Source organism: Pan paniscus, chromosome 12, assembly GCF_029289425.2.
Source record: "Pan paniscus chromosome 12, NHGRI_mPanPan1-v2.0_pri, whole genome shotgun sequence".
Taxonomy (NCBI): Eukaryota; Metazoa; Chordata; class Mammalia; order Primates; family Hominidae; genus Pan; species Pan paniscus.
The window spans coordinates 59,215,703-59,235,332 of record NC_073261.2 but is presented as its reverse complement, the minus strand read 5'-3'; the positions used below and the strand labels follow the sequence as shown (position 1 = coordinate 59,235,332).

Sequence of the window (19,630 nt, the reverse complement as noted above, 5' to 3'; positions counted from 1 at the left end):
ATAATTATCTTGGGTTTGGGAGACAGGATAGAAGAATAAAATACCATATTCTATATTCAGGAAATGAGTCCTTCTGAATAGAAAAAGTATGGGACCAACTGCTCCTAAATGTATTTCTTTTTCTAACATTGTTAAGATTCCATTAAGACTCCATTCTCTGGCTACTATTAAAGTCGAAAATAAGAGATGCTGGCAAGGTTGTGGAGAAAAAGGATATACACTGTTGGTGGGAGTGTAAATTAGTTCAGCCACTGTAGAAGACAATGTGGTGATTCCTCAAAGACCTAAAGACAGAAATACCATTCAACCCAACAATCCCATTACTGGGTATATATCCAAAGGAGTTTAAATCATCCAATTATGAAGACATATACATGCATATGTTCACTGCAGCACTATACTCAACAGCAAAGCCATGGAATCAACCTAAATGCCCATCAGTGATAGACTGGATAAAGAAAATGTGGTACATTTACACCATGGAGTACTATGCAGCCATGAAAAAGAATGAGATCATGTCCTTTGCAAGGACATGGATGGAGCTGGAGGCCATTATTCTTAGCAAACTAACACAGGTACAGAAAACCAAATACTACATATTCTCACTTATAAGTGGGACTAAATGACGAAAACACATGAACACAGAAGGGAATAGCACACACTGAGGCTTATCAGAGGGTGGAGGGTGAGAGGAGGGAGAGGATCAGGAAAAATAGCTAATGGATACTAGGCTTAATACTTGGGTGATGAAATAATCTGTACCACAAACTCCCATGACACAAGTTTACCTATGTAGCAAACCTGGACTTGTACCTGTGAATTTAAAATAAAAATTAAAATAAAGACTCCATTCTCCATTGTTAACAATTAACATTGTCAATTGTAAATATTGCAATATAGATGTTTCCCAGTTCTTCTCCCCCTAATTCAAATGCAGACATGAAATGAAAATTTATCAGACATGAAATGAAAATTTATCTACAGATGATTGTAGAATCACTGTCAATGAAGTTCTTTCAAATTTTGTAGATAAGAATTCATCCATAATGGCCCAGTTATATTTCTTAAAATCTTGAAAAGTTGATGAAATCAGCTCTTGAAATAATATGTAACATAATTATTCTATGCTTCTATTTACTGATTCTAAGGGGAGAATTATTAAGCATAAAAGTCTCAAGAATAACTCCTCCCTCATTTTGAGAGTCAATGATGATAATTCAGATGAGAGGCATTATTTTATTATAGCCACATATTTTTCTGTTCTTGACACTAGCCTCTCATATGTGTTAAATATCTCAACCAGTAAAATTTTACACCAATGGACACTCTCCATATTCCAAATTCTAGATAGCTACTATAGTGTATCATTTTAAAAAATCTCTTCAAAGGGGCTGGGTGCAGTGGCTCACACCTGTAATCCCAGTGCTTTGGGAGGCCAAGACAGGAGGATCACCTGAGGCCAGGAGTTTGAGACTAGCCTGGACAACATATGGAGAAACCCAAATCTACAAAAAAATCATAAATTAGCTGGGTGTGCTGGCATGCACCTGTCATCCCAGCTACTTGGGAGGCTGAGGATGGAGGATCACTTGAGCCTGGGAGGTGGACACTGCAGTGAACTGTGAATGTGCCACTGCACTTCAGCATGGGTGACAAAGTGAGAGCTTGTCTCAAGAAGAAAAAAAAAAAACCCTCTTCAGGGTTCCTGCTTTTATAAGAAAAAAAAAGAGTGTTTTTGACTCCTCTTTGTTAGGTGAAAATGTGGAAAAATAAGTAAGCCTAGTTTATTTTCCAGAGGCTGCTAAGTTAAGTTCAAGCAACATACAAAAGTTCAACTTTTGGCTTTGTGTAACTACAATCCACTCACTGATTCTCTTCTGAATATTGACTCAAACAAGTAACATTTATTGAGCACTCAGATATGTTATCACTGTAGATGTAAGAGAAAAAACAAGCCCTGAGAAAAGACCATGAAGAAAAGGGAGTCTACTCATACATATATTTTGTGCACTTTAGAAGACCTTTCTCTAGGCTAATAAGAAGAAAAGATAAACTGACAAAAATATTGGAGTAAACTTTCAGCATATGAATCTCTTGGAAATAGTACAGGAAGACCAGGGAAAGCAAAGACTTAAACACAAGAAAAAAATTCTTTTTTAAAAGAAAAGTAATATCCAGATTGAAATAACTCTCTTCAACTTTGCAGTTTCTTTCAAAATACTCAAAGAATAGGATTTATGGAAAATGTTTATAAGAACTAAGGCTATTTTGCTGAAAAGCAGCATAATGATGATGTGTTTTTAAAAGCCAGACTAACTAAAACATTTTTAAACACTACAGAGGGCAAAAAAATAGATTTTGTCTCTATTTGTTTGCTAGGGCTGCATAAAGTACCACACACTGAGTGGCTTTAATGACAGAAATTCATTTTTCCATAGTCTGCAGGCTGGAAGTATATCACTATGAGGTGGACATTATCAAGGTGTGAGCAGGGTTGGTTTCTTCTAAGCTCTCTCCCCTTGACTTGTAGCTGGCCATATTCCTCTGGTATCTTCATATGGTCTTCCCTCTGTGTGTATCTGTGTCGTCTTCACATGGTCTTTCCTCTGTGTGTATCTGTGTCTTAATCTCCTCTTTTTTTTTTTTTTTTTTGGTTTTTTTGTTGTTGCTTATTTTTTTTTCTCTTTTTTTTTTTTTAATTATACTTTAAGTTTTAGGGTACATGTGCACATTGTGCAGGTTAGTTACATATGTATACATGTGCCATGCTGGTGCGCTGCACCCACTAACTCGTCATCTAGCATTAGGTATATCTCCCAATGCTATCCCTCCCCCCTCCCCCCTCCCCACCACAGTCCCCAGAGTGTGATATTCCCCTTCCTGTGTCCATGTGATCTCATTGTTCAATTCCCACCTATGAGTGAGAATATGCGGTGTTTGGTTTTTTGTTCTTGCGATAGTTTACTGAGAATGATGGTTTCCAATTTCAACCATGTCTCTACAAAGGATATGAACTCATCATTTTTTATGGCTGCATAGTATTCCATGATGTATATGTGCCACATTTTCTTAATCCAGTCTATCATTGTTGGACATTTGGGTTGGTTCCAAGTCTTTGCTATTGTGAATAATGCCGCAATAAACATACGTGTGCATGTGTCTTTATAGCAGCATGGTTTATAGTCATTTGGGTATATACCCAGTAATGGGATGGCTGGGTCAAATGGTATTTCTAGTTCTAGATCCCTGAGGAATCGCCACACTGACTTCCACAATGGTTGAACTAGTTTACAGTCCCACCAACAGTGTAAAAGTGTTCCTATTTCTCCACATCCTCTCCAGCACCTGTTGTTTCCTGACTTTTTAATGATTGCCATTCTAACTGGTGTGAGATGATATCTCATAGTGGTTTTGATTTGCATTTCTCTGATGGCCAGTGATGATGAGCATTTTTTCATGTGTTTTTTGGCTGCATAAATGTCTTCTTTTCCCTATTTAATAAATGGTGCTGGGAAAACTGGCTAGCCATATGTAGAAAGCTGAAACTGGATCCCTTTCTTACACCTTATACAAAAATCAGTTCAAGATGGATTAAAGATTTAAACGTTAGACCTAAAACCATAAAAACCCTAGAAGAAAACCTAGGCATTACCATTCAGGACATAGGCATGGGCAAGGACTTCATGTCCAAAACACCAAAAGCAATGGCAACAAAAGCCAAAATTGACAAATGGGATCTAATTAAACTAAAGAGCTTCTGCACAGCAAAAGAAACTACCATCAGAGTGAATAGGCAACCTACAACATGGGAGAAAATTTTCGCAACCTTCTCATCTGACAAAGGGCTAATATCCAGAATCTACAGTGAACTCAAACAAATTTACAAGAAAAAAACAAACAACCCCATCAAAAAGTGGGCGAAGGACATGTTGCTTATTTTTTTGAGACAGAGTCTCACTCTATCACCCACGCTGGACTGCAGTGGCATGATCTCGGCTCACTGCAACCTCACCTCCCAGGTTCAAGCAATTCTCCTGCCTCAGCTTCCCAAGTAGCTGGGATTACAGGTACCCACCGCCATGCGCATCTAATTTTTGTATTTTTTGTAGAGACAGGGTTTTGCTGTGTTGGTCAGGCTGGTCTCAAACTCCTGACCTCAGGTGATCCACCCACCTTGGCCCAAAGTGCTAGGATTACAGGCGTGAGCCACCATGCCCAGCCCCTAATCTCTTTTTATAAGGATACCAATCATATAGGATTAGGGCCTATATTAATGACTTCTTTTAACATTAATTACCTTCTTACAGATCCTGTCTCTAAATACAGTCACATTCTGAGGCACCAAGAGTTAGGATTTCAACATGTGAATTTGGACAGGTGGCACAATTCAGCCCATAACAGGGTCTAAGCTGTGGCATGAGTTTTGGGGTTACAAGTGTTAGAAACATATTTAACTATTAAGTAAGAACAACTTCATAAGTACAGAGTGATTCAACTTTAAGACAATAAAAAGTCTGCTTTCAGTAACTTATTATTTTGTAATTTAACCTCTGTTCACTTTAATTCAAAACAATGTGCTTCCAATAAAAGAATCAGACTCCTTTTTACTCATCTTTCACGAAATGCTTCTGAGCACAATGGTAACCTGAGACTTTCATTGAAATTCTTGTCGTCTTCATCATCACCATCAAGCTAACATTTATGAAGCACTTCGTGTCAGATATTGTGCTATGCACCTACGAGTACTGTCTTGCTTAATTCTTATGCTAATGTGATGAGTGGAGTACAATTACTCTTCCTTATCATAAATGAGAAAACTGAGATGGAGAGAGTTAAATTAGTTCATGAAGACATAAGACGGGTAAATGCTAGGGGTTAATTAGTGCTTGTTTATGTCTGAGTCTGGAATCTCACTTCTCGCACCTGACGTGATAGACCTAGAAAGGAAAACCTACATCAGCAATAAACTCTAGAGATACTGGTACACACAGCAGGAACTTCCGAGAATGTCTGTGATTCAGAGACCACATTGAAGTAAATCCTGTTCTGACCCCTTTGTGAAGGAGCTTGTGGCCCAGGAAAGATAAGGAAGAGCTCCAGGCAGAACATCCCCAGTGTTTCCTGGAATAAGGAGAGCTGGAGGCAAAGGGTAGGACCAGCAGCAAGAGGGGAGTTTGCCATAAGGCTAACTCCCAGCCCAGCTCACTCTCATCTCTGATGGCCAAAGGGTAAGCAAGAAAGAAAAGAATGCAAGAAAAAAGCTTTTTTTAAAAGAGGATGAAAACAAGAGGATGATATAGAAGACTAAACTTATAAAATACTAAAATCATTGTGCGTGGTTTAAAGTCCCCAAAGATTCTAAGTTGGCATTTAAAAAATAAAATCCAAATTTGGACATTTGGAAGTGAAAAAAAAAAATGGTGCCAACCTAAATGCCCAAAAAAGGAAACTGCTTTTTTAGAAAGGATAGCATGTTCAATAGAACAAGCAGCCATTTACAGTTATGATCTATAAAATTACTTATAAATATTAAATTCTTCAAGGTAAAATTTTTCATGTGAAGTATTGGTTATAAAAGATTTTGATATTATAGGATACTGTTTGTAAATACAATGTGTGGGTGTGTGTGTGTGTATATACATAGATATATAGATATAGATATATATATGTACACATACCCTGAGAAGTACTGTTTCTTGGAATGGTATTGAGAGTAACCTTTGTTCTTATTTTAATGCTTTACTAATTTTCTATAAAAATAAATACCCTAAAACTTAAAGTATAATAAAAAAAATACATATTTTATAATAAAAATAACATTATTTTCAAAAAAGAGGAGAAAATTTAAGTCAGTTTCCAGCAAAAAGGCATATTAAGAACTAGATGAAGAAACTTGCCCCAGAATAAGAGAAGCACACTACTGCGCTAAAAGGTTATGACTAGCTGTTCAAGGAAATGAAAATGAAGCAGGCAGAAGCCCAATGCTTCTGGGGGTCCAGAGAAAGCAGAGGAGGTTAATCCAGGCTGTTATGAACCTTAGTAAGTAAGTAGTGAGTCCTATTAATATGGTGCTTGAAAGTTTAGGGATTTACTCAGATCTCAGATAGACCTGATTGAAAAAGGCCACTAATCTAAACCAAACACTCAACTCTTGGCAGGGCAAAATCAACTGGGGAGCTCTATAAAAATACTGATTCCCTTAACCTATCTCAGGCCATTAAATCAGATCATCTGGGGTGGAAACCAAGCAGTGTATTTTTTAAAGATATACAGGTGAATCTAACATGCGACCAGGATCGAGGACAGCAACTAATCTAACTCTGAACAATCATCTATTTAAATAAAGGGAGTACAAGTACTTTCATCCTTGACATCTTCTTGCTTGAGAATTGTCTACTGAGAATGTTAAATACATAAGTTTTAGTGTGAATTATTTCATGAGAAGAAATATTTACTTTTTTTTTGTTGTTGTTGTTGTTTTATTATACTTTAAGTTTTAGGGTACATGTGCACATTGTGCAGGTTAGTTACATATGTATACATGTGCCATGCTGGTGCGCTGCACCCACTAACTCGTCATCTAGCATTAGGTATATCTCCCAATGCTATCCCTCCCCCCTCCCCCCTCCCCACCACAGTCCCCAGAGTATGATATTCCCCTTCCTGTGTCCATGTGATCTCATTGTTCAGTTCCCACCTATGAGTGAGAATATGCGGTGTTTGGTTTTTTGTTCTTGCGATAGTTTACTGAGAATGATGGTTTCCAATTTCATCCATGTCCCTACAAAGGATATGAACTCATCATTTTTTATGGCTGCATAGTATTCCATGGTGTATATGTGCCACATTTTCTTAATCCAGTCTATCATTCTTTTACTAGAAGCAGCAAACTCCCATTCAATGCCATCATCAAACACTTACAGCCATAGGAGAACTAAGTGAAATGCAGGTGCCATTCAGAGGTGATTACAAGAAAGAAAGAAATAAACCTCAGAGGGAATTTCTTCCTGTCCTCACCCAGATTTGTGCCTTCTGTCCTCTCCAAGCTCCTACCAATCTATTGACTTGTGTCCTTGTGTGTCACATTCTCCCTCTTGGCCCTTGCTCATGCATGGAGTGTACCTTCTCTATCTTTTTACCATCAGCATCTGGCATACAGTAGGAGCTTAACAAAGGTTTGCTGATTGGATAAAAAGATGAAGTGCTAGGCATTATTTTTTCTCTTACATTCCTTTCAGTTCTAAGCCTCTATAATACTATGGTAATGCTTCCTGATATTCCAAATGTCCTCATTTTCCCTCTAGACTTTAATATTGTTGTTTGGTAACAACCAACTTTCATTATAAAAGGTTGTAAGCAATTCTGGAATACCTTACAATATTGTCATCACATAGATAATGAGTTTTAAAGGTTACCAATAGCATTTAGCAGTGCACATAGTAAGCTATGTTGTTATTTATTTGCTTCAAAATCCCTTTGACTTAATGAGTATCAAGTTATTTACGCATGTCGAACTAGACTGGGGGTAAGAATAATTGGGGTAAACAAATTTAACATGTTTAGGTAGGTGACCTATAGACCTATGGTCCAGACTTCCTCAACTAAAGATAAAAATTCTGGAGCTATATGGCTTAGTTATAGACAAATACAATGTGTTCTGGGATGTGCCAACTGGGGAGTGAATTGGTTTACACTAGGGGTCAACTGTCAGAAACTTCAAGAGTGAGGAAGGACATGTTGTCCCAGAAAACATGTATAATCTTTATTTATATACACTATGCAGTGCTGATTTAAGATACTGCATATTAGAAGGATCAGGCACTGTGATTTTTTTAACCCATAATAATTGTAATTAATAATTGCAAGGAAGAAAATGTGAAATAGATTTTAAAAGATTGGACTGCCTGCCCAAACAGGGTATTTTGGCACACAAAATATTTGTCAGAATATTTTATGCTTGTTCTATTGCAAATAATTCAGATTTTATTTGTTGAAGAGCTGTTATGAGAGTTAAAAAATGAATATGAGTGTATTTCACATATTGATTCTTTTCCTTTAATCAATTCCTTTTTTCACTTTGGGGGTCTTGATGCAAACAGGTTAAACAGAGTTAAGATCTTAAAACTTAAAATCAAAACACAATACTATATAATCTTTGTTTTGGCTTCTCCACCAAGCAACTCAAATTATATTGTTAATGCCATTGCTGATATTGAATAACAGTAAAAACTTTATTACAGCTTGTATATCAATTGAGAGTAAAGACCCAATGTAGTCATATTTCAGAAGATGTTATCATTTGCATTAGTCTGTGTATCTGCCTTTCTCTAGTAATAGCAAGTTTCAAACATTCTTCATTAAAATCATTAATTTTTATTTAGTGATTTGCTATTATTTGTTGAAAGGTAATGAGGACCACTCACACTGTGGAACTGTCATATGTATTATTCTGTATTCAGAAAACTGCTTGCTGCATACTATGATGCTGGAGATTTCACTGCAAACATGTTAAAAGTCACTACAAAGATTTTTAAATGCTCCCTATATACACAGTTGAATATATGTGTTTGAGTGAATATTTACTCCTGGAAATTAAGGGTAAAAGTTCACCGAGTAATTTCAGAAAGATTAACATACTTCAAATCAAGCAAATCTTGAGAAGCCAAATCAAGCAAAACTGAGAACCAATGAACAGAAAGGAATGGATTGTTGATACTTATACAATAGTTCAAATATATATTCTCCTTATATCTGAATATTACCTTTTGTACCTTCCCAATGCTAAAGTTCAGAAACCTTTTGTTAAAATAAAAATGTAACAAATCAGAAATGAAAAAAGAAGGCTTAATGTTTGAAGTTACTAACTTTTAGCTATGAGTGGAAAAAATAAACCAAATATATACATATATTTGGGACCTTACCTACATATTTATTGGGACCTTACTTGGGTTTTGAGACCTTCCTTAGACCAAGACTCTAAGAACCCAAACCTACGTGAAGAAAATTTGGTAATATTTTTATTTAGCTAGAGTGTATTACATTTTCTTTTAACCACTAACTTGAGAACAAATTGGAAAGTGCCTGGTTTTGGTTGTCACATACTATAAGTTGTTTTTTCCAATGTTTTATTAGGAAACATTTCAAAAATACAGAAAAGGTAAAATAATTTTACCATGAATACCCTAAATAGCAGTGATTTTAAAAGATGTGAACTGGTCCATCTATATCTTTTATGAAATAAATATCACTGGTATAAAAAACTACATGTTCGCACACAAATTTAATTATACCTGGAAACTGGGCATACAGCTGACAAAAATGACAAGGAGTTTAAACTAAGAGAGGATGGAGAGCAACTTATTAGCAACATATAGTTTAACTATAAGCAGCTCTATATTATTGGTGGTAGAATGATTCAAATAAAATTTAAGATACCATTCAGCTGAAACCAGCCATCACTGAGGTATTGAAGAAAAGGAAACAATAACACTTTTAGATCTCATCAAATTGTGGTAAAATGTGTATGGGACAGTGCCAATTGATTTAGCTGCAAGTTACTGTTTTAATGCATTGTTTGCAAAGTGTGGGAGGTATACTACTAGCGGTATTGGTTTCAATGCTAAATAACATAAAGTTATAATGTTATAATTATCTTTCAACCCTTCTGATTTCTCAAGGAGAAAGCATTCATTTAATACCAGTATATATTGAAGGCCTCTCCACCCATCTGAATGTCTATTTTTATGATTTATCCTTTAATAGGAATAGTATCTATCTACAATTAATAACAATGATTTTATTTTTTAATTACCTTCTACTTATGGTTTTAAACATGGTTTTAATTTATAGTTGTGATATAAAATTTCCCTTATGTAAATTTATTGAAGTGAAAAGTGAGTTTATTTGAAGAAAAATTAAGCAAATAATGATACAGGTATAACAGACTCTCATAGGCAGAATTGATAAAGGTAGCCATCAGATGTCTGAAGTAAGAGAAATATTATTTCAATGGCTGCTAGTAGACAATATTTTGAAAGAACCACTCACAACATATTCCAAATGATAAAATTCCTCCAAATATGTAGTTACCACCCTTCTCTACTAACTTAAGAGCTGATTTCTTGGCTTCTCTTGCCTAAAACTTGAACATGCTCCCACAGATTTTGTTCATGAATAAAAAACTCTAAAACTGACCGACCAAGAGTCTCATTTCCTTGAGAACCTTCAAACTATTGAAAAGATTATATTTATTTACCAAGAAGGGTGGAGCAAAGCATTTTAATTCCTTCCCTAACTCAATGCAAATATGTAATTTGAAAATCTTTTTTATAATAAATTACTAACATCACAAATAAAGTGATTTCTAAGCCATAAAACAGCAGGTGGATAAAAATAGGTTGTGATTGCTTAGAATATGAAGTTAGTGATGTATCATGGAAAGTCTTAAATTATTGGCACTAGACTCCCTGCAAACCATGAGGGTAAATTTCATCATCTATCATCAGCCACAATAGTCTTCTATGGCAAACGTAGAGTCTAGGAGAGGTTACTGGAGTCATCATATTCTACAGTATCAACCATTTGGAGGCAGATTTCCTCAGTGAATGTGTTGAACAAAAGATTAAATTCAATCACAGGAGTTTTGAATGTTCATTTTATTTCAGCATTTTTATACAGTTTAAATAAGTCATATTTCCTATCTCCCCCTTCCCTTCCACTTTCATAATCTTGGGGTTGGGGGGACAGGGTGCTTAGCAGGAGTCAAAAATGAATCTAATCCCATTTGATAGAATAACGCCATTGCTAAATAGATACACACACACACACACACACACATACACACACACACATCACATGAGAGAAAATAAATTTTCCAAAATTCAGTTGTTTTTGTAATTCAATTATTACAATGTTCTGTTATTTTCTCTTACTAAGCTCTGATTTAAAAAAATAGATTTCCATGTGAGATTTCAAATCATTTCAAATGGAGTTTCCTTTTATACATTTTATTATAGGTTTTGAATATTTACAAATATCACAGCAGTTGTGCTAGAATAACTGAAGCTCATCTTCTTCTTCTGGGCCTCTTCTTATGGAGAGAATATTTGAAGTTAATCACAAGTAACTCATAGTTAGAGACAGAAACTAGGATCACACTCTCCTTTTTATACATTTCACTACAGCCAGCAGCCCCTAGGATCAAAATAAAGTCAGATTTTCTAACCCATATATGGAAACATTTATTTTTTAATGCTTCTAATAATTTTTAGTGTTTTATGTTTAATTTAAAGTTTAATTTTCAATATACTTCCTCATCCAGGATCCTATTAACCATATTAAACCCTAGTGCCATGACATGGATGCTAGTGGACCATGGCTAATGAACCAGAGTTTAAGCAGCCCTAAAATTGCTTGACTCAACATAGACTGAAACTCTGTAACAGAAAGGAATATGAGACCATAATAGAGAGATATAAATAATTGAGAAAAATCTGGAACCAAGAGATAAAGAATTATTGTACGTTGACTGTAATTTTGGTTCTACTTGTGACTGGAGATGTAGAACTCAATTATGATGGTAGCCTTGTAGACCAGAAGTTATTTTTAGCTGGACAAAGAAGAGCTTCAAACAAAATGTTTTAGGCTTCTAGTGAATTGTTTAAATTCATATTATTCATTATAATCCATATGAAAATTATCTACACTAAGCAGGACATGAGATCTGTGAGAATCAGCAGACTATTTCTCCAGTTGGAGGTGTTGGATTAGGGACTCGTATTCCATCCAGTTCAATTTGATGAATACAGGAAGGAAGCCTAACTTAATATTGAATAGAACAAATCTTCTCCTCAAACTCCATGTCTATGTGATGTGTTTTTTTAAATTTATTTATTTATTTTTTTATTATTATACTTTAAGTTTTAGGGTACATGTGCACATTGTGCAGGTTAGTTACATACGTATACATGTGCCATGCTGGTGTGCTGCACCCACTAACTCGTCATCTAGCATTAGGTATATCTCCCAATGCTATCCCTCCTGCCTCTTCCCCCGTCACAACAGTCCCCAGAGTGTGATGTTCCCCTTCCTGTGTCCATGTGATCTCATTGTTCAATTCCCACCTATGAGTGAGAATATGCGGTGTTTGGTTTTTTGTTCTTGTGATAGTTTACTGAGAATGATGATTTCCAATTTCATCCATGTCCCTACAAAGGACATGAACTCATCATTTTTTATGGCTGCATAGTATTCCATGGTGTATATGTGCCACATTTTCTTAATCCAGTCTATCATTGTTGGACATTTGGGTTGGTTCCAAGTCTTTGCTATTGTGAATAATGCCGCAATAAACATACGTGTGCATGTGTCTTTATAGCAGCATGATTTATAGTCCTTTGGGTATATACCCAGTAATGGGATGGCTGGGTCAAATGGTGTTTCTAGTTCTAGCTCCCTGAGGAATCGCCACACTGACTTCCACAATGGTTGAACTAGTTTACAGTCCCACCAACAGTGTAAAAGTGTTCCTATTTCTCCACATCCTCTCCAGCACCTGTTGTTTCCTGACTTTTGAATGATTGCCATTCTAACTGGTGTGAGATGGTAAAATGATAGAGTAGCCCACTTGGAAATAAGTGAAATTCATTTTGTTCTGAGTTTTGTTCATGCCAATACTCGAACATTAAAAGTAGGAAGAAAGACAATCCATTATCTTGTTGTTTCCAAATATAGAATTATCATATCAGAGAAGAACTTCCTCTGCTTTCTATGAACCAACCTACCAAATATTTTGCAAAGTTTATCCCACCATTCAGGATCTGGATTCAATTTTATCTTAATCCCTTGGGAATCTTACACCAATGACTATTCCTGTTTTCCTCTTTTCACTTACCTATATTTTCACACTCCTGTTTGCTATGATATCTTTTTCCATCAACATTTAAGCAAATTCTAGTGGTCTTCACATCTTAACTTTTGTAAATACTTTGTCCACAACCCCCTCTGACGCTCCTGCTGATATATCTTCTCCCTGACCTTTAAATGTAGATGTTCCCCAAGGAAGATTCTTTACCTTCTTCTCTTCTTAATATTCTCCCATAGGTGATTTCCTTCATATCCATGGTGTCTTTACCCATTAATACATGACATATTCCAAGTATATATTTCTGAAGTTACTGTGGTTTGGTTTCCCCAGCAGCAGACCTGAGGACGAGAATTGAGTGTAAGTAGTTTATTTTGGAAGTGATCACAGGAGACACCAGTGCAAAAGGAAAGTGAGAAAAGGAAGGAAGCCGATCAAGGGTATGTTATCAAAACAATTGCCACTCTGAGTCAGTGGAATTCAATCAGAGGGAACTCTGGGACACAATATAGTTACTCAGGGACAGGTAGGTTTAGCAGTGCAACATCCCCAGACATCTTTTCAAGAATGTTGCTTTAGCAAGTCTTCATTTCTGTATGAATATAAGTTACGTTGATATGTGCAGTTACTTAGGATATTCTGTGGTTGTCTTCTTTTCTGTGGAGATGTAATGTACATATAATTGATTCAAATTGGTTTAAAAGGGTGTATTTATCTCAAGGGAAGAGGATAGACTAATACCTCTTGGACTTCAGTATATTATCATCATCGTTGTTGTTAAATTAATAGATGCTACATAGATTATCAGATAGATCATCCTTTGACATTGTAATGGGAACATACTGCTCCCCACTTTTGGGAGGCTTCATACCTGTTCTGCTTATTTAAGAACGTACCTCTGGTTCTTGTTCTATCCTTTGATCTCCTGTTTCCTAGGTAGGAAACCTTTCTTTTCATATTAGTCCACTTCCTTTTCTTCTGACACTTCATCATCTTACCTCCATCAGCTAAGTTTCTTGCCCAGTGACAACTAAGTGCATACATTTTCCCAATATATGCAACCTGTGCTGTGAAATCATTATAAACACTAATGAAATTAACCAAATGGGGTAGGAGAGTATGGCATATGCAGGAGATAATAATACTGTGACTATAGGTATAAAGTAGAAAGTGAGGGAAGATTGATCACTAACAAAGCCTTACACTAACAAAGGGATACAACTGTATCTCCTGCCTATCTGTTCATTCCACCCTTTAAAGAATCAGAGTCACACATTTTGGGAGGCAGGATAGTTTGTTGCTTATGTAAATATCAAACTGCAATTTGCCAAGCCCAGCTCTACCCATTTGCTAGGTTAATTTATTTCCCTAAGAAATAGAAGTAATAACAGTATCTACATCATAGTGTTCTTATAGGCAAGTACCCCTACTTGGCCTTTTCCAAGTTCCTGTTTGAACATCACTAGATGTGTCTAACTCCAAAAAATATAGATAGCATATGTCTTCCATCTACCCAATGGAAACTAACATACATGGTGGTGGCCTTTGTGCAACTCTCCTTCCAAGGAGGAATTTAAGATTTTTTTTAAGGGTTTGTTTGTTTTAATTAAATGCCATTGTACATTCACGGATATATTTGGTCCGAGGATAACTCCTCTCTCCTGTTACACACGTCACCCTTTGGTCCTAACATTATGATCACAGATGCCTGGGGAATTGAAAAAGTCTAAAAATTAGGGATCATCTAAGGTCCAGGGGAAATACACGATACATGCCTCATGTCATTCTTACTTCTCATGAGCCACAGATCTAGATGTGAGATACACATTCTTGGGTTCTTAGGGTTCTTTTCTTTCCATTCACTTCTTGGGAGTAGCAAAGAACATATTCCTTCCCTGCAAAGAGCTGAACCCTGATAGAGGAGCCATAACATGGGTGAAGCTCAAATAGAATCAGAATTTTCATATTAAAAATAAAAGGGAGACTTTTCCCTTCTCATCCTGATTTATTTAGGTGAGCAATTCTCTTATTGACTGACTGCTAGACTTCTTAAGTATATACTTAAGGCTCTGAAGTCTTACTTTTAAAATTAAATATCAACTAGGAAAGCAGAAATCTGCTGTCAGCCATTTGAAAATGTTGTTTAAGATATTCAACTTTGTTTTCAATGAGCCATGTAATGGTTCTTTTAGTAAAGGGATAAGTATAATATTTGTAAGTAGATGTAGTACATACACAAATACACACATACGCACACACATACACATGCCATGTGCATTGCTTAGCCATAGGTAGACATTCATCAGGCGATATATGCACCTCTGAACCCTAAGCACCCTCAGGGTGTAAATGCAGGAGTTGGGCTGTTGCACGTACTCCCCATTGTGAGTTATGGTTTATAGAATAATTTGCTCAGCTGAGGATCAGTCTAATGATTTGCAATCAGCAATGCTTTCTACTGATTCAGCTGATGTCTTAACCTCCTCACAGTATTCATTAAGTAATTTTTTGATATTTATGTTCCACTCCTCTACTTTATTTTCTAGCACTGTGGTTAACATGTAGGAAATAAATCCCTGACAGCTAAGTTTAATCACTACAAAGAAGAGACTCTGTTCATTACATACTTGTTTATGTTTTGTTACATGAAAATTTCCTGTAACTAAATAATGCATTATGATCTAGTTTGTTGTGGTGGTGTTGTAGTTGTTGCAGACTGGGCAGTGTGAAAGGGCTGAAGGATCAAAAAGTGGCAGTGAAGGGCAAGGGGGTGAGGCCAAGATCAAATTATTTTTGCTCTCAGAGCAGCCAGACAAGTAAAGCAAAGATTTGAAAGAAATTAATCTAGCTCAGAAAATTTTGAAATTCTCTGTTCAGGACGGAAAAAAATAAAAGGCATCAATAGTGACTGGTAAACAGCTGGCGAGAAGAATGACTGATATAGAAATCAGACACAGGCCCTAGCCTGACTCTTATATGAAAGTAACACCCAAAGAAATAGCATTTACGGGAAAATCATATTTCCAAGTTATTTGAAAGTAGATTGGATTCTACTTTCTCTCTCTGGACTTGGACATACTGCTACCCTTGCAGTGCCTTTGCCTGCACCTTCTTGTGCATCTGGGAATGATAAGAATACCATTGTGCTTGGCACATAGGTAGGCCTTAATAAATGTAAGCTACTGTTATTCCTTGGTATATGCTAAACATTTTATTTCCATGTATATATTTACTGCGAGAATTAAAAGGAGAGTTTTCACCTACACAATATGAACTGTAAAGATATTTACCTGTGTTATTTAGGAGGTTCCCCATTATTACATTGTTTCATTTTTAAATTTGATTTTGGTGTGGGAGTATTCAAAAATGGAATATTTCACAAATATTTTAATCATGTTGGGGCCAGCCTATTCTTTACCAATAAGGTTGGGTATTAAATAACATCACAATATTTATTCAGACAACAATCTGCATTTTACTAAACACACTGATTCTTTTTAACATCAGATTAATTGTTGAATTATCTTCTTAAAAAGTCATAATGAGTCTGATTGATTTGTGAAACCTTAATATACAAGGTTCATGTGCAATGTTTTTATTGTTCTGATTAGGAGGCTCCAGGAATGAGTTTTCTGTGGTTGCTGGTAGCTTGAGGGTGAAAAATGAAAACAGTGAATCCCTCTGAAAAGAGTCAAACCAACATCAACAGGCAGCACTGGAGTTAGAAAATATGATGCTTTTGGAGGCCTCACCTACTCCTATCTTGATCCATCCATTGATACTAGTATGGCAAGTAGGTGTGAGTGAAACTGACCTGTTTGGTCACAGATCTAGAATTTTCTGAAATGGTAAGAGTGCTTTATTTCTCTGGATACAATTCTAACTATCATCTTAACTATCCTAGGTCACAAAATGTCAACATAACCAAGAAGTAGTCAAACAATGGGCCTGTATTACTAGAAAACTTCAGGAAGTACTAATCAACTTGCCCCTTAACAAGACTACTGGGAGCTCATTTGTCATTTAGAAGGGTTCTGGGTTATCTAGGTTTTCCATTCTGACCTTATGAAAACATTCAAAGGATCCCGAACTCTACTTCATCTCTTGACCATTTCAAAGTAACATCTTTGCTCTTGGTCTCAGCATTGGAATTTTTCCCAAGCACCTTCCTGGATTGCTTTGTCTTATCAGCAGGTGTACATGCTAATAGCCACTACTGCTACTTATCCCATCATTTTTCACCTTATCACTCTGATTTATTACTGTTTTGACTTTGATTTTGGAATCCATTGTTTATTCCTTTGCATACTAATGAGATGTCCTGCCTTGAAGGGGTGTGGCGGCTCCCCTTTTCCCATCTCATGTTATTTGTACAAGGTTGATTTACATTAGCTAGTTTTATATACAATGACCTCTTAGTGTGTGTGTGTGTGTGTGTGTGTAGCATTCCTTCTGTTTTTAATTTTCTGCCGACAACTAAGAAAAATTTACTAAAAGAAAAACAACAACAACAATAATAAAAAGGGTAAGAGGAAACTTTGAGAGATGATGGACATGTTTATGGCCTTGAAGTTGGTGATGGTTTCACGGTATATAATTATCCCAAACTCATCAAAATGTATATGTTACATATGTGCAGCTTTTTATATGTCAATCATATCTCAATAAAGTGATTTTTTAAAAAAACCTTTTAAGGAAAAGACTAAAGTTGAAATGTGCTGTCAGAATTTTCCCCTTCTCATTATATTTCCTAGGAACTATGGCTGCCCTTTAATATTTATGTTATGTTATCACTAATGTATTAGAATAAAACACAGTTGTTACTGAAGAGGTTTTTTTTCAAAAGACACTTGCCACCAAATCTATGTCTCATTTCTTCCCAAAGAGAGATTTTATACCCAGAGCTAATCTCATTCTTAAAAATCATTTATTTTCAAATCAATCATTTATTTTCAAAAAAACTTAGCATATACAGTGTTCCAGTAATGAGCTAAGTGTCTAGGATATATGAGTGAAAAATTATAATTTATGCCCCCAAGGAGCTAACAGAGATGTAATCAAGTAAATGGACCTTATTCTATAATGGGATAAATCTTACAATGCAGTAGTTGAGATGCAAGGCACAAACATAAGAAAGCACGTTCCGTGGTAAATCAGGGAGGGCTTTACAGAAGTGGTGATACGGACCTGACTCTTGAAAAAGGAATAAAAGTTGGCCAAATATACCTAAGACTGAAGACAAAGACTATTGCTAAGGAAGAAACAGGGTAAAAGGCAAAAAGATATGAGAAAATGAGGCACATTTGGAGAATGTGTGGGTATCATGTGAGCTGAGTGACATCAAATTAAACTGGGAACTTTGGAGACCCATCATGAAGAACCTTGTAGGTGATCCTACAAATATTAGATTTCTGTCTATAAATTGAGTGAGTACCAAAAGACTCACTTGTGGAAAAACTTAAAAGTGTATATTCTCAGAACCCACTTTCCTCAAAACTCTAGTTCAGTAGACTGGGGATAGGTATTGGAATTCTGCATTTAAAATCCTCCTATGTGATTTTTGGAGCACACCACAAAGCGAAGGCTTTGAAGAAATCTGAGCAAGCAAGGTAGTTACATAACCAGAATTGCATGTCAAATCCTTTGGTAATATTTTAGAGAATGCCAAAACAACTATTTGGTCAAGTCATTCAAACTAGTGATCAGCACAGTAAAAATATTTGCCAAACTGATTGGCCAATTCAGGCTGAAAGGTGATCCAATGGTCTGACTTGGAACCCTTTTAAAGAATTTCTCTGAGCTTATTGTTCTACAGAATAGTGTTATTGTTTGACCTTGGACTTCCTTCAGTAACATAACCCAATTTCCGAGTTTTGGTGGTTTATGTTCCAGATATTATCCTTGCGTAACCTTCAGGTTTTGTCACCTCCATATCAGTGTTAATGTAAATCAGGAATTCAGCATTGCAAATGGTTTACTTGAGCTCCTACTGGTAATAATATAAGTAAATTTGTAAAATATACTCAATTTCATACCAGCTGGTAATCTGGTAAGCCCAATAACTTTTTTCTAGTTATTTCTTATTTTTAAAAGTACTGTCCAGTCTGACCTCTTAGAATGGTGCCTTTATTAGACTGTAGATGTTAGATCTGAAGGTGTTTTAGAATCTCACTACAAACCCCAAGCACTTAGACTTATCCATGCTGTCAAAGGTTATTCTCATGCAGTTGGAGGTAAAATAGGATTTGGGTCTGCATTGTTTTTCCTCTTCCAACTACATGTCTATGTGAAGCTGGATTTTCTTCATCTATTTCAACCACAAAACATGTCCGGCAGATTGAATGCAGAAGCTGATACGAGAGTCTAGCTATCTTCTGTTAAGCCAAATGTGAAAAAGATTTGTCAAAATGTAAAACAATGCCATTTCCTAATTATTTTGTTTAAAAAAATATTTTTTCATAAAATACAGTATGTTATGGTATACTGTTTCATGTTACTTCATAAAAATAATATTTTAAATTTTCTGTTTTAATTTCTGATATGGTAAATATTGATAGCTGTAGTCGATAGAAATCAAAGCTCTTTAGGATCCTCAATAATTTTAAGTGTAAAGGTGACATGAGATCAAAATGTTTGAGGAAGATTGGCCTACATAAAAGGGAGGGATTAATAAAAATGTGGTATATTGGATAGCATTCAGTTCATTTGAGAAATTTAATTTGGGCCCTTTCTTTCTTGAATTAAATTCTTTAAACATTACTTCTAAAG

General features: G+C 35.8%; 1 long non-coding RNA gene across 2 annotated transcripts in view; it reads right to left on the bottom strand.

The window, feature by feature from the left end:
• Positions 1 to 10,677: 10,677 nt before the first annotated feature.
• Positions 10,678 to 19,630, bottom strand: part of LOC103783712 (uncharacterized) — a 220,410-nt gene continuing 211,457 nt past the window's right edge. For both annotated transcript variants that reach the window (XR_609284.6, XR_010109201.1), the window contains 2 exons: positions 13,073 to 13,203; positions 10,678 to 11,193 (listed from right to left, as the gene is read on the bottom strand). This is a non-coding gene — a long non-coding RNA (uncharacterized LOC103783712). The remainder of the gene's footprint in view (positions 11,194 to 13,072; positions 13,204 to 19,630) is intronic.